The sequence below is a fragment of the Haematobia irritans genome, chromosome 4, assembly GCF_050003625.1.
Source record: "Haematobia irritans isolate KBUSLIRL chromosome 4, ASM5000362v1, whole genome shotgun sequence".
Taxonomy (NCBI): Eukaryota; Metazoa; Arthropoda; class Insecta; order Diptera; family Muscidae; genus Haematobia; species Haematobia irritans.
Window position 1 is genome coordinate 213,580,892 of NC_134400.1, and position 13,599 is coordinate 213,594,490.

A 13,599-nucleotide genomic window follows, 5' to 3' on the forward strand; every position below is an offset into this window, starting at 1 on the left:
TTGAGCACGGCGATAGGAACATACGGTAAACGGATACGGATATGTCGATATTTTTATTTTCTTCGTATATATTTTAATGTTTTCTCTTTCGGAAGTGCAATTAAGAATTGTTTCAATTGTTTGTAAACAATAACAATTTGAAGAAAGTGTAAATGAAACATAGCATACAAAAGATAGAAATACAAGTTAATTAATATACGAAAAAATTTCTAACATCAAGTCTTAGTGCAAAAAAAAGAAATTTTATTATGGGCGAAAATTGATTTTTCCCCCAAGAGACATTGTGAGTGCGTGTGTGTGTTTACTTGAATCTCTCATCCGAAGAAGGAAAACGAAGAAGAAAAGCAGTTGCAAAGGAAGACATTACTAACATATATACACAGAGAGTTATTTCAACAAAAGAGGAATAACAAAGAAAAAAGTAAGGCATATTTTGTTTTAAGAAATAAAAAGGTCCATTTCATGGGACCTTAAGGACGTGACTGTTTAGTTTAGTTAGCTTTAGCATATATGAGGAATACGCGCGTGTGTGTGTAAGCGTTTGTTGTATACAGGATCAAGTTCAGGATCAGCAACTATCCAGCCAGCTAAGCAACAGCCTCTATTTTATTCATGTCCTGATATTTTTATGAGCAGCTGTCACTTTTATTCCTTTTGTTTAAATCCCTTTTGAAAATTGAAAGCCTGAATTGTGGTGCGTGTTTAAGTGACTGTGTTTGAGAATGAGAGACGCCTGTTTGGCCCCTTCTAACAAATTCACAAACATTTGCGAGAGGACATGTGTAGGGGTTTTGTATATGGGAGTGCATGTGTGTGTGTGCGTGTGTGTAGGCAAACACCGTGTGTGATAATTATTTAATGTTATAACGGCATTATTGTGAACTGCAGTGTTGTTTTTGCCTTTGCATTGTGTGATAGCTGTAGAAAAAAATTGCACAAACGACCCTCATTTGCTACCTCATAGAGAGGGAGAGAAAGAGAGTATGTTTTGAATAAACCGTATATCGATGATTGAGATAAATCCGCTAGCCAAGCCAGCATTGAAATTGTGCGGTCCTTTGCCATCATAAAGAACGTGTCAGAAAATCGCAATAAAAGAGATGAAAAAACCCACACGCACGCACAGGAAGGAGTGTGTGTGCGCTGTGTTTTGAGGGGTGGTGATGAAAGGTCTATCACGAATGCCATGTTGGCCCAAGGAACCTTATAAATAATCTGGCAATTCCCCGAAGGATATTAAATAATGCACTAAAGTTTGTGAACCTGCATTCAATATATTCGTGGATATTTTTTTCGTACACACTGAACATGGCGGTGATGTTTTCCCTTAATCTTTTGTATCTATCCACCTGCTCTTTTCTTCGTGCCATTCATCCCCAAAATTTCTAATGTCTCTGACTATTGCCCATTTTCCCCCTAGTTTCATTGTGGTACCAGCGGAGCGCTTCCAATTCGGTTCTATTGTTTGTGATGTGTATGTACCCCAATAATATTTTCGGCTACCTCTTTCATTATCTTATCATCATGGTTCTCCTCTCAATGACAACTCATTCAATTTCCATTGTGCTTCGATGGTAATTAAGCACCGTGTGCATTTTGTTACTTGGAGATTGGGTTTCTTCTGGATCCCAATTTGATAATATTCTTCTTGTTGTGCCTTGAGAACGCTTTGAGCACCTTGTATAGTACATGTTGGGCAACACATTTTGTTTCTTTACGAAAAGGGAGTCTTTGACGTATTTGAAATTAATTTAATACGTCACACGATTGCACACTGGGATATATATTCTACGATAGACGTTAATAATAAGAGTGTTTTATTTTTGCTTCTCTATGCTAATATGTGGGGTGACTAGTATGTCATTTCTAAACTGCTCATCTGACATTTGACAGATTTATTCCAGTACCATTTAATTTTTATTGTTTACAAGCTTACAAACGAATTTTGATCTATTGCGTTCAAAAACGACTTATTCGTGGCGGAATTCAAACGTGATTGCTTTTTATTTGGCTAGAAGACCACAAGTGACTATTATGAGAGACCACCAGTATTGCCTCCAAAGAAGGGACATGATCGATCACCTCAAACATATTTCAAGAGCAAAATGTTATTTTTGGACGATGAGCATGGAACATTTTTGTCGCAAAATGTTCTTTTCTCGGCAAACATATACAAGGTTGCCGAAACCAGATACATAATTTTCGAGGAAATAATATTAATATTTGTTACATGTTCCCCGTCCAAAAATAACATTTTGCTCTTGAAACAGGTTCGAGCTGGTCATATTCCTTCTCTGGGTGTGCTACTGGCCGTATTGTTTCTACGGTTGCCACAATTGGTAGAATTCTATCAAAAATGGTAGATTTTTAATTTGTTGGTAGATTGGTAGAATTCTTGATGTTTTGGTAGTTGTTGTAAAATATTTCTAAGAGGTACTTCAAAATTTTTTATAGAAATACAAGTTTGAGAAAATTTTCTATAGAAATAAAATTTTTGAGATAATTTTCTATAGAAATAAATTTTTGATAAAATTTTGAGAACATTTTTCTAGAAATAAAAAGAAATGATGCAAATTCAGTGCAACAGCTGTTGAAATGGAGGACTTCCGTCCTATGACAAGCCCATGTTAAATTCATCGCTTCTGCGTCAATTTTTCACCACTTACGGACCCAAAAATATCATTTTCATTACTTTTGTTTGGCGACGCTTTTTTTTGGTGGGGAACTTCGTATGGCACTTTTGATTTTTTTTTGCAATTTTTAAACTCCAAAATTTTCCTTAATAAAAAAAAACAAAATACTATGTCTAATAAATTTTATTTTTGTGAAATCGGCGTGACATATGCGTTTGTAATATACATTCATAAAAAAGTGAACTCTCTATTTCACTAAAGCCAATTTAACTTTATTTTAGTTCATGGAATTATTATGTTTGGAGAAAATTTTCTTTACTCCAATAATTTTTTGCGTGCGTTAGTTATATTAACTAAAAGCGGGAAAAAATTATACACAAATTAAGCACAAACACCGAAAAAAAGTGAACTGTTTTATGGGAAGAATGAACTACTTCGCACGAAAATTGAACTAAATTTTGAGATTGTTAAAACCACATTTTGAGATTGTTAAAACCAGGAAAATTTAATGCCCTGTTGTACTTTTTAACTGCAGTTCACGAAATTACATCCTCTCATAGAAGAAAAAATTAACTAAAAGTAAAGAAGAAAATCACTGGCGCCAAATCATCACCATTTTAACCATACAGTAGTTCATTCTTACTATTTTTAGGAATCGTACGAAAATCTTCGTTTGCTTTAGTTCATATTGAACTTATGTGTACGGTCATTGAACTTTATACCCAGTCAAATACACAAAACCCACATTTAAAAGAGAATTGTGTCTTAAACGTATCCTTACTTGAGCTCTCCGCTTCATTGGCTCGGAATCAATACCAAAATTGTTAAAGTCGAGACACAATCTTTGGAACCGGACATGCTTTTTTTCAGTGTATATATTGTCCTTTCGTTAGTTTTTATAAAGATCCCTTTAATTACCTTTGTTTGAATATTTTGACTTACTCGTCCTACGTTCCGATTTGTTTTGACGAAACAAAAAAAAATTGTGCCCGTAATGCGAAAATGATAAACAAAACTCATGCCCTTTTTTCAAATGTCTTTTCTCTTGGTTCCGAATGAATTTTCTCTCCGAATACTCATTTTAATATTTTTACTTAAGCATATACAATTTTTGGCGAAGTCTTATATCACAACATATATATGTTTACTCCAAATTTGTAAATTTATACTTGTTTATATCCACACATAGTATTTTTCCAATCTTTAATACAATTCTCTTTGTGTAACAGGTTGGCTGATAAGTCCCCGGTCTAACAAAGAAAAACACATTTTTTTCAAAATTCGTTTTTATTATTCAACATAGTTCCCTCCAAGAGCGATACAACGATTATAACGACCTTCCAATTTTTTGAAACCATTTTGGTAGTACTCCTTCGGTTTTGCCTCAATATAGGCCTCAGTTTCGGCAATCACCTCTTCATTGCAGCCAAATTTTTTCCCTGCGAGCATCATTTTGAGGTCTGAGAACAAGAAAAAGTTGCTGGGGCCCAGATCTGGGTGGGGAAGCAATTCGAAGCCCAATTCATGAATTTTTGCCATCGTTCTCCATGGCTTGTGGCACGGTGCGTTGTCTTGGTGGAACAACACTTTTTTCTTCTTCATATGGGGCCGTTTTGCCGCGATTTCGACCTTCAAACGCTCCAATAACGCCATATAATAGTCGCTATTGATGGTTTTCCCTTCTCAAGATAATCGATAAATATTATTCCATGTGCATCCCAAAAAACAGAGGCCATTACTTTGCCAGCGGACTTTTGAGTCTTTCCACGTTTCGGAGACGGTTCACCGGTCGCTGTCCACTCAGCCGACTGTCGATTGGACTCAGGAGTGTAGTGATGGAGCCATGTTTCATCCATTGTCACATTTCGACGGAAAAACTCGGGTGTATTACGAGTTAACAGCTGCAAACACCGCTCAGAATCATCAACACGTTGTTGTTTTTGGTCAAATGTGAGCTCGCGCGTCACCAATTTTGCACAGAGCTTCCGCATATCCAAATATTGATGAATTTTATGACCAACACGTTCCTTTGATATCTTTAAGGCCTCTGCTATCTCGATCAACTTCATTTTACGGTCATTCAAAATCATTTTTTGGATTTTTTTGATGTTTTCGTCGGTAACCACCTCTTTCGGGCGTCCACTGCGTTCACCGTCCTCCGTGCTCATTTCACTACGCTAGAATTTTGCATACCAATCAATTATAGTTGATTTCCCTGGGGCAGAGTCCGGAACCTCATTATCAAGCCAAGTTTTTGCTTCCAGCGTATTTTTTCCCTTCAGAAAACAGTATTTTATCAAAACACGAAATTCCTTTTTTCCATTTTTTTCACAATAACAAAAGTTGCTTCACAAAAGACGCTCTATCTCACAAACTAATTGACTTACAGACGTCAAATTTTGACACGAATCATTTGGAAGTTGATACTATATAAAAATAATATGCATTTAATACTAGCGACGCCATCTATGTGTCAGACCGGGGACTTATCAGCCAACCTGTTATACGTTTACTCCAAATTTGTAAATTTATACTTGTTTATATCCACACATAGTATTTTTCCAATCTTTAATGCAATTTTCTTTGTGTATATATATTTTTAAAGCGCCAATTGGTTACTTGCATTATTTTACTTCCAGCATACACTTTATGTCTAAACACATATATGTTTATAGTCTATTTCTAAATTAATATAAGTTTGCATCCAAGCATATTATATGTACAAACATTTTATGTCACAAACATAATAACATATTAACATATATGTCCCAAACATATTATGCTAGTTTATGAACATTATATGCTTGCACTTAAAAATATTGTGTTTAAAACTTTGAGTTCCAAACATATAATTTTTACACCCAAACATATGAAAAAACAGTTTTTTTCGTCCGTGTGGTCGTAGTCTCGTAGGTATACCAAGTACATACATTGTTTCATTGATGCTCTAACGAAGAACTACTTTATCCTGCAAATAATGATTTTTCCTAGATTCATATTAGCCCAAAGTTATAAACAGTAACACCTGACCATTAGCGTAGCTAGACAATTTTCCTAGGGGGGGCTATAGCCCCCCTAGCTGAACATTTATAGACTGAAGTTATAGTTTCAATTAATGTTTTATTTCATAAAAATGAATAACAATATAGGCATCAAAATAACTCGACAATTAATTTATAATAAAGCAACTAAATGTAGTTCCACACTTTTCCCAGCAAAAAAATTGGGAGTTGTTCTAAAGGCACAACTTTAAAAGCACTTCCAAAAATGTCCTCACAAAGAAGTTAATTATTTTAACTACACAGGAAGTTTTTTTACTTAATTTTTTTCATATTTTAATGCGTAATTTTTTGTTTTTTTTTTTTTTTAAGAAAAAAAGTAAGAATAAATAAAGTGGTACAAATTATTCAAATTTTGCCACAAAAATGCTAAATTCATTATAGAAATTTTTATAGAATTTTTGAAAATATTTGAGGGAAAACGTTTCAAACAAGCGTTAGAATGCATTAAAAATCATAAAAAATATAAAAATTAATTATTTTGGAAAATATAACAAAATTTTTTAATCCACATTCAAAACACTGAATTTGGATCACAATTTAAGAAGTGATGCAAATTCATTGCAACGGCCGTTGAAACGGTAGACATTCGTTCTATGACAATTTCATATTACATTCATCGCTTCTCCGCCAAGTTTGCACCACTTCCGGACCCAAAAAGAACATTTTCACTTCTTTTTGGCTATGCTTTTTTGCAGCATTATTAAGATATTAATTTATGAAAGAATAGTATCAATTACTATTTTTTTTTAATTAAATTGGCTAAACCAGACTAAACACAATAATAAAGGAGCTTTAGTTATTCAACTAAATCAAAAGTTCAACCACAGATTTATTTTATAAATATTCAGATTTCGGCAACTGCTACCACAACCAAAGTTATTCGATTGTGCATGAAAGTCTTCAGCGGAACTCTGTGCGGTTGTATATACTTGTTTAATTTTTAGAAAAATGTAAAATCGTAAATAGGTTTTCAAATTCTGGGGGGGGCTAAAATTTTTCTGGGGGGGTCTAAGCCCCCTCCCCAGAGGCCTTCCTACGCTTATGCACCTGACTGATTTTTTTTTTTATAGAATTTTATGAGTGACACATATTCATCTTTCACAAAACTATGTTATGATTCCATCAAAAGCGATAAATGTTGGTTTTTGACAATTAATCATTTTTTTTATCATGCAAATATAATCATTTCACCTTTTGTTTGATCGCTAGTTAAGACCAAAATCATTAGCAATTTAGCAATGGACGTATTCATTATTCACGCGTGTTTTTTGGACTTTGACAGAACATTTACATAAAATGATCGTTAAATAAGATCCAACATATGTATGTACATATATTTCGATATTATTTCAAAACTGTCCAAAACATTTCAATGCATATGTCGAACTAGTTTTTTGGTTCGTTTTTGGTTCTGAACAATAACTTTAGAATAGTTCGGAAACAAAAAGTTGCTTTTAATTTTTGTGTAAAATCAAATTTAGGATGGAAAATTTATGTTGATAATAAGATTTGCAAAGAAATTGCTATCATCAAATCACAATCTCCGATGGCCCCAAGATTTTATAGAGAAGTTTTCAATATTGTTAATAAATCATATGCTTTGTTGCATATAATTTAATGATTGTAAAGCAAATTTCGCTTGTCCAGAAGAGAATGCATTAGGTGTAAAAGTTGGATGTTTGTCATTAACAGAAAAATATCACTAAAACAGCTAAGAAGTTCGAGTGAAACTGAAAAATTAATCAAAGAAGAAATTAACAGATACAATTCGCTGTTTAAAAAATGAAATGTCCCAATTTACATTTTAATTAAATAAACCAAATTCCAAAAAATTTACTCGGAAATGCAATGAAACTTTTCCTTTTGGATCCAGAAGTGGTGTAAATCGGATCAAAGGTATTGATTTTTGTCTGATTTTAAAAAAACAAAACACGAATGAAATAAGAGGAAGCACGATCAAAATAAACCCAGTCAACTGTACTCAAATCGATGATTTGATGGTGGCAAAGGAAAAGAGAAATGTTTGTTTCGAATTTATTTCGGCATAAGCAGGCTACCATAACCCTTTTTTCGGAAGGTTCAAGTGTGGTTCATTGTTGGGTTTAATAAACTGCCTGAATTTATTCAGATAATTGGTTGATAGTTTTGCTGCAAGTAGAGGATGCTGATGAGCAATGTGGTAATTCCGAAATGTGCGTCCATCCAACCATCTTGCAGTCTATAGGGCTTTGCCCAAATAAATTTGACAAACATTCTTTTCCTCTGTTGGTTAAGCTACACTTGTAGTTTAGACAACACAATGGTTTTAAAGCTGAGATCAAAACAACAAATAAAATTTTATTTCTATAGAAAATTTTGTCAAAATTTTAATTCTATGGAACATTTTTTTTCAAAATTTTATTTCTATGGAAAATTTTATCAAAATTTTAGTTCTATAGAAAATTTTGTCACCATTTTATCAAAATTTTATTTCTATAGAAAAATTTGTCAAAATTTTATTTCTATAGAAAATTTTTTCAACATTTTTTTTCTATAGAAAATTTTATCAAAATTTTATTTCTATAGAAATTTTTGTTAAAATTTTATTTCTACAAAACAAATTGTCAAAATTTTTTTCTATAGAAAATTTTGTCAAAATTTTATTTCTATAGAAAATTTTGTTAAGATTTAATTTCTATAGAAAATTTTGTCAAAATTTTATTTCTATAGAAAATTTTGTTAAGATTTAATTTCTATAGAAAATTTTGTCAAAATTTTATTTCTATAGAAAATTTTGTCAAAATTTTATTTCTTTAGAAAAATTTGTCACAATTTTTTTTTCTATGGAAAATTTTATCAAAATTTTATTTCTATAGAAAATTTTATCAAAATTTTATTTCTACATAAAATTTTCTCAAAATTTTATTTCTATAGAAAAATTTGTCAAAATTTTATTTCTATAGAAAATTTTGTCAACATTTTTTTTTATAAAAAATTTGATCAAAATTTTATTTCTATAGAAAATTTTGTCAACATTTTTTTTCTATAGAAAATTTTATCAAAATTTTATTTCTATAGAAATTTTATTTCTATAAAAAAAATTGTCAAAATTTTTTTCTATAGAAAATTTTGTCAAAATTTTATTTCTATAGAAAATTTTGTTAAGATTTTATTTCTATAGAAAATTTTGTCAAAATTTTATTTCTATGGAAAATTTTTTTAAAAATTTTATTTCTATAGAAAATTTTATCAAAATTTTATTTCTATAGAAAATTTTATCAAAATTTATTTCTATAGAAAATTTTTTCAAGATTTTATTTCTATAGAACATTTTATCAAAATTTTATTTCTTTAGAAAATTTTATCAAAATTTTATTTCTATAGAAAATTTTATCACAATTTTATTTCTATAGAAAAATTTGTCAAAATTTTATTTCTATAAAAAATTTTGTCAACATTTTTTTTCTATAGAGAATTTTGTCAAAATTTTTTTTCTATAGAAAATTTTGTCAAATTTTTTTTCTATAGAAAATTTTATCAAAATTGTATTTCTATAGAAAATGTTGTCAAAATTTTATTTCTATAAACAAATTTGTCAAATTTTTTTTCTATAGAAAATTTTATCAAAATTGTATTTCTATAGAAAATGTCAACATTTTATTTCTATAAAACAATTTGTCAAAATTTTATTTCTATAGAAAATGTTGTCAAAATTTTATTTCTATAAAAAAATTTGTCAAATGTTTTTCTATTTAAAATGTTGTCAAAATTTTATTTCTATAGAAAATTTTGTCAAAATTTTATTTCTATAGAAAATTTTGTCAAAATGTTATTCCTATAGAAAATTTTGTCAAAATTTTATTTCTATAGAAAATTTTATCAAAATTTTATTTCTATAGTAAAATTTCTATATTTCTATAGAAAAATTTGTCAAAATTTTATTTCTATAGAAAAATTTTTCAAAATTTCATTTCTATAGAAAATTTCATTGCTAGAAAAATTTTTCAAAATTTCATTTCTATAGAAAATTTTGTCAACATTTTTTTTTATAGAAAATTTTGTCAAAATTTTATTTCTATAGAAAATTTTGTCAAAATTTTATTCCTATAGAAAATTTTGTCAAAATTTTTTTCTATAGAAAAATTTGTCAAAATTTTATTTCTATAGAAAATTTTGTCAAAATTTTTGTCTATAGAAAATTTTGTCAAAATTTTTTTCTTTTTATTTAAAATTTTATTATTAGAATTGATAGAATTCTTTAGCCATGTCAGTCTGTCTGTGAACACATTTTTGTGAGCAAAGTCTAGGTCGCAATTTTTGGGAGCCACCGTGGTGCAATGGTTAGCATGCCCGCCTTGCATACACAAGGTCGTGGGTTCGATTCCTGCTACGACCGAACACCAAAAAGTTTTTCAGCGGTGGATTATCCCACCTCAGTAATGCTGGTGACATATCTGAGGGTTTCAAAGCTTCTCCAAGTGGTTTCACTGCAATGTGGAACGCCGTTCGGACTCGGCTATAAAAAGGAGGTCCCTTGTCATTGAGCTTAACATGGAATCGGGCAGCACTCAGTGATAAGAGAGAAGTTCACCAATGTGGTATCACAATGGACTGAATAGTCTAAGTGAGCCTGATACATCGGGCTGCCACATAACCTAACCTAACCTAACCTAACCTAGGTCGCAATTTTAGTCCAATCGATTTTAAAATTAATACAGGTATGTATTTTGGGTCAGAATGGAACCCTATTGATTTTGGAAGATTTAGATATAGGTTCAATATATAGCTTTCGCCCGATTTAGACTCATATGGCCCAAAAGGCCAAAGTTTTACTCCGATTTACGTGAAATTTTGCATAGGGAAAATAATAGAAAATAGAAAATAGTAATTCCATGAACTAAAATAGAATCAAATTGACTTTAGCGCCCCACATTTAAATTTTTTGGGTGTTGGTGTAATCACCAGTGATTGGATTGTTCATCATATTGAAATTTAAAATAAACTTTAAAGCAGTGCCAACAACATTATTTTTTTCCAATCAAGTTTTGGACTCAGTTCTCAAAATTACATACTGCCAAAATTCTCTGAACGAGATGGCTTAGTAGTTTACTGATCACCCAGAGCGTATGTCAGGAAAAAAAAGAACCTACCGTGGAGCTCCGTATCCTATTCATAAATAAGTCTAGATATCAGTTGCATTTCTTTTGTAGAAGACCATCTGAATTGTAGACCTGAACCTTAGTAACTTATTAGTCAAGTTTTAAAAAGCTTCATTATTGGTATAAACCTGTTTGTGAAGTCTTAATCTCTGTAATTTATTCTCTCAACATTGATTTCATAATCCCCCCAGATAGAAATGTAAAATATAAACCCCACATTCATTAGAAAAATTTAAAAAAAATCCTTGAACTGCAATCTAAAAAAGCGTCATTTTATGATTCCCCATATAACTGACAATGCAATCGTATGTATCGTCAGCTGTGATTAGATAGATTCTGTTTTTCTTTCTTGTTATTGCTGTCATTAGTCGAAATCGTTTCTTTTTTTTCAATTCAGCAAACAGCGATTACTTATAAAATGAACCCCTTTCTCACATGGGGCTGATTAATGTTCGATTCGCACTTATCTTTATTGTATTTACATAAAATTCATACTAAACAGATAAGCTTTTTGGACACCATGTGCAAAAAGCAAACCATATTGTACGTTGAATTCGTGATAAAAAAACAATTCAATTTGAGCGATAAAAACCAAAAAATGAGAATAGGCATAAATTGATGATAAATATGACATTGTGGATGATTAGCAAATGCAAGCACAAACACAAAAAAAAAATATTTTTTCTTTCGAAACGAAATTTTAGGTTATTTCTATAGGAAATTCTGTGAAAATTTTATTACTATAGAAAATTTTGTAAAATCTTTATCTCTATAGAAAATTTTGTCAAAATTGTATTTCTTTAGAAAATTTTGTCAAAATTTTATTTCTATAGAAAATTTTGTCAAAATTTTATTTCTATAGAAATTTTTGTTAAAATTTTATTTCTCTAGAAAATTTTGTCAGAATTTTATTTCTATAGAAAATTTTGTTAAAAAAATTATTTCTATAGAAATTTTTGTTAAAATTTTATTTCTATAGAAAATTTTGTCAGAATTTTATTTCTATAGAAAATTTTGTTAAAAAAATTATTTCTATAGAAATTTTTGTCAAAATTTTATTTCGATAGAAAATTTTGTCAAAATTTTATTTCTATAGAATATGTTGTCAAAATTTTATTTCTATAGAAAATTTTGTGAAAATTTTATTTCTATAGAAAATTTTGTCAAAATTTAATTTCTATAGAAAATTTTGTAAAAATTTTATTTCTATAGAAAATTTTGTTAAAATTTTATTTCTATAGAAATTTTGTCAAAGTTTTATTCCGATAGATAATTTTGTCAAAATTTCATTTCTATAGAAATTTTTGTTAAAATTTTATTTCTATAGACAATTTTGTCAGAATTTTATTTTTATAGAAAATTTTGTTAAACTTTTATTTTGATAGAAAATTTTGTTAAAATTTTATTGCTATATTATTAAGAAGTATATTATTATTTCTATATTATCAAAATTGTATTTCTTTAGAAAATTTTCTCAAAATGTTATTTCCATCGAAAGTTTTCTCAAAATTTTATTTCTATAGAAAATTTTGTCAAATCTTTATTTCTACAGCAAATTTTGTCAAAATTTTATTTCTATAGAATATTTTGTTAAAAATTTATTTTTAAAGAAAATTTTGTCCAAATTTTTATTCTATGGAAAATTTTGTTAAAATTTTATTTCTATAGAAAATTTTGTCAAAATTTTATTTCTATAGAATTGTCTACATTTTATTTCTATATTTTGTCAAAATTTTATTTCTACAGATAATTTTGTCAAAATTTATTTTTAAAGCAAATTTTATCAAATTTTATTTCTATAGAAAATTTTGTCAACATTTTATTTTGATAGAATTTTTGCTAAAATTTTATTGCTATATTATTAAAAAATATATTTTTGGTTCTATATTATCAAAATTTTATTTCTATAGAAAATTTTGTCAAAATTTTATTTCTATAAAAATATTTTCAGAATTTTATTTCTATAGAAAATTTTGTCAAAATTTTCATTCTATAAAAATATTGTCATAATTTTATTTCTAAATAAAATTTTCTCAAAATTTTATTTCTTTAGAATATTTTTTCAAAATTTTATTTCTATAGAAAATTTTGTCAAAATTTTATTATTATAGAAAATTTTCTGAAAATGTTATTTCTATAGAAAATCTTTTCAACACTTTATTTCTACAGCAAATTTTGTCAAAACTTTTTTTTTTTTAAATTTAGTCAATATTTGATTTCTATAAACAATTTTGTCAACATTTTATTTCTATAAACTATTGTGTCAAAAGTTCATTTCTATAGAATATTTTGTTAAAATTTTATTTTTAAAGGAAGTTTTGTCCAAATTTTAATTCTATAGAAAATTTTGTTAAAATTTTATTTCGGTAGAAAATTTTGCAAAATTTTATTTCCATAGATAATTTTGTTAAAATTTTAGTTTATTTGTAGAAAATTTGGTAAAAATTTTATTTCTATAGAAAATTTTGTCAAAATTTTATGTCTATAGCAAATTTTGTCAAAATTTTATTTCTATTGAAAATTTTGTAAAAATTTTATTTCTATAGAAAATTTTGTCATAATTTTATTTCTACAGCAAATTTTGTCAAAATTTTATTTCTATAGAAAATTTTCTCAAAATGTTATTTCTATAGAAAATCTTGTCAACACTTTATTTCTACAACAATTTTTTTCAAAATTTTATTTCTACAGCAAATTTTGTCAAAATTTTATTTCAATAAAAATTTTTGTCAACATTTTATTTCTATAAACAATTTTGTCAAAAGT

General features: G+C 28.4%; 1 protein-coding gene across 3 annotated transcripts in view; it reads left to right on the top strand.

Annotated features, from left to right (window-relative positions):
- Window positions 1-13,599, top strand: part of corn (microtubule-binding protein cornetto) — a 110,639-nt gene continuing 97,040 nt past the window's right edge. For all 3 annotated transcript variants that reach the window (XM_075304140.1, XM_075304139.1, XM_075304141.1), the window contains exon 1: window positions 1-421. The gene's annotated coding sequence lies outside the window, so the exon portion shown is untranslated. The remainder of the gene's footprint in view (window positions 422-13,599) is intronic.